A 3,170-nucleotide genomic window follows, 5' to 3' on the forward strand; every position below is an offset into this window, starting at 1 on the left:
GGTGCTTGGTGGAGACAGGGCTGGAAGGAAAAGGCGGCAGGTTAGTGACGGCCGAGACTGCCTTCTCCTCCCTCCCGTCCCCACACCCTGCCCGGAGGCTCACCCGCCGACAGCCAGGCGCACAGCAGCGCCCCGAAGAGGAGCCGGGCCTCCATGCGGGCTGGCGGGACGGGGGCTCCCCGCGAGGCTGCGGCCCTCAGCACTGGGGCGGGGCAGCCGAGGGGTTTATCAGCCGCTTGCCCGCTCTCCGCCCTTCCCCAAGCACCCACCCCGGACACCGCCCCTCCCTGTAACGGAGCTCCTGGCCCCAGGCCGGCTGCTGCCCCCGCAGCCGAGCAGCTCCGGCCCCACTAACACTTCTCCCTGACTGCCCTTGCCGGGCCCTGACCTCGACGGCTCCTCACGCTTATTTCCACTTTTCCGTCCTTCTGGGATTTAGGAAACGATTAGTGTCATGGCTTCTCAGCAGGAGCTGAAATGTCTGCGGCGGGGTGCGGTGTAAGGCTGCGCCTCACCTCTAACGCGAACAAACCCGGGGCTTTGCCTTTGCTCCTGGGAATGGCGCACGACTGAGAACTGCTAGCTTGCAGAGAGCTGCCTGCCTGTGCTGAGAGGCAGCAACCGTTGTCGATGCTTAACAGGGAGCATTGGCCCCGACCCACTGAAACAGGTGTCAGAACTTGAGTAATGAAAGGCATGAGTAAGGCATGAACTGAATGCAGCAAGTGGCTAATGTGTATGGATTTTTTCCACAGCTTCTGATAACTTTTATTTGCTATAAATTCACACTCTTGAATTTGGAGCTCTCTGTGGACCCTTCTCTAGGTTAATTCTTTTTTTTTTCTTCCTTGTGATTAAATTTGCTGTTTTACCTTTCTTCCATTGTTTTTCTTCCCTTTTCCTATTGCTGTTACCTTTTTTCTGTTCTTTTCCCTTTCCCATCTGCTGCTGCTGCCTCTCTCCCCATCATTCTTCAGGTTTGCATATCTTATAACAGAAGCTTTAGAAGCTGCCCGTACCAAGTGAGAAACTGTCTCAGATGAAAAGGGGCCTTTTCTGACTGCTTTAGGAAGTCTGTTAACAGTAAGTCATTAAAAAGATCTCTTTTCTGCCTTTGTAATTTGTCCCTGTGGATTGTGTTTCTTGCTGCAACAAGTGTTTTATTTCTAATGAAATGATGGAAAACTAGTGATGTTTTCACTGAGAATTCTGTTCTCCCCTGTAAATGTTGGAGGGAAAATGTGTATGAGAGAAAAGAAAGTGAGACAAAAAAGATATTCTTTAACTTCAGCACAGCCTTTTCCCAATAACCCCAAACAGATTTTTAGAATTATGTGCTAGCCTCAGCCTGTAGCAAAGCCCATCTACTCTGAATGCACCGTGCACTTGGCTTTGGTGCACTTCCTCTGATCCAGATTACATTAATGGAAGTAGTGAAAGTAGATCAAAAGCAACAGGAATCAGTTTACACAACACACATTTTAATGTATTCCTTTGCCTACTAAATGGGCTGCCCACTTTATTCATTTTCCCTTAATGCCACAAGTAGCAAACAATAACTGAAACTAGTTTAAAGCTAATTTAGATGCAATTTGATTTCTTGCTATGGAAGACTTCATTATCCAAAACTAATAAACAGTCATAATTGTACCATCTTTTAATATGACGTATTTGAAGTAATGGAAACTTTGGAACCATCTCATAAATTTTCTGATTATCAAACTTTGAGTTTTGGAGCATAGGATAGCTTTGTGGGTTTGTTTGCTTTGTATTTATGCACAGTAGAGCACAGGAATTCATGTAACACAGCAGACTAACAGCCCACCAAGTTTGTTATCCTTTCTGTGGTGTGTCCTTTACCTGATGATTCAGAGCAGTTTTTACATCACCAAATGAAGTTAAATCCACAATATTTTACTACATGGAGGAGTTTCTGACTCCTGGAAAATTTATCTGTATGATAAAAAAAGTTACTTTCTTTCAGATGTACATAACTTTCAGCTTGTAAAAGATCAATTCCTGTAAAGCCTTCTAGAAGCAATTGATAGATATCAGACTGCTACAGTCCATATGTAAATTTAAAGGAAATGTACATGGTATTTTATGTGTCCTTTAAATTTCATGTATCTCCTTCCTTCTCTTTTCAAATGTAAGACAATTTTGTTTTGCATATGCAGGGAAGAAGTTCTATAGCTGTGTGTCTCATGCTTGGACAGAATAGCTTTTCAATATTGTGTGGTACTGGAACCTATCCTAGGTAGAAGACAAATTATTTGTGTACTAGTAGTTGCAATTCTAAGAGAAAATTGTTTTCTGAAAACAGTTTTTGCATTTGTTTGTACACAGGCTTAAAATGCATTTCTCTTTTATTCCTGACACCTGATATGAGAAATGGGTAGTGTACCTACCATTGAAATGTTCCAATACAGCAAAGCCATCTTCTGAAAGCGGTGAGAGCAATTTCTAAAGGAGCTGGTGTAGCTTACGAAGGTTATCATGCAGAAATAATAAAACAGATTCCAGTTTGTATTTGGCACTATGGAATTTTTTTTTTTGTCGTGCCTTTATATGTATTCATGCAAGTTTCCACTCTGTTGGAAGGAGGAGCAGGTAAGCTACCTGTGCTTACATAAACCCCTGTTCTCTCTGGAGTTACGTGGGTAAAGCTGATTCTGCAGGGAGACTAAGGGAGATAGGTTAGCAGGTGGTCTCCACTTGCTTCCAGCCTTGATTGCAGAAGTCTTTATTATTGTGTACTATGTTAGGGAAAGTGGGAGAAGAACCAGACCAACACAAAATCACCTAAAAGAGATTAGTCTGAAATAGGATCCTTTTCGGGTACTCTGAGCTTGATTCTTATGCAGTTACTCACAGTAGGCATGTCAGAGGCTACATTTGTAAGCAACAATGTTCTGTTAGTGGGAAAGGCTGGTGGAAATCAGACTTAGACATCAGATTCACCCTGCTTACCTGAAAATAAAAAATTGAGATTATTTGCAGTAAAGCAATTTATTGAAGCAAATTATTCTTTTCTTTTCCCTCCAGGTGTTAGCATGCTTTAAAATTCACATCTTCAGCCTTTTCTTAAATAGTAGGGCTAGTGACATACATACCTACAAATACAAAGTGAGCTCTGTGCTGTATGAGAAGCACCAGTTGTAAAAATCAGC

Source organism: Aptenodytes forsteri, unplaced genomic scaffold, assembly GCF_000699145.1.
Source record: "Aptenodytes forsteri isolate BGI_AS27 unplaced genomic scaffold, ASM69914v1 Scaffold8, whole genome shotgun sequence".
In the NCBI taxonomy this organism is placed as follows: Eukaryota; Metazoa; Chordata; class Aves; order Sphenisciformes; family Spheniscidae; genus Aptenodytes; species Aptenodytes forsteri.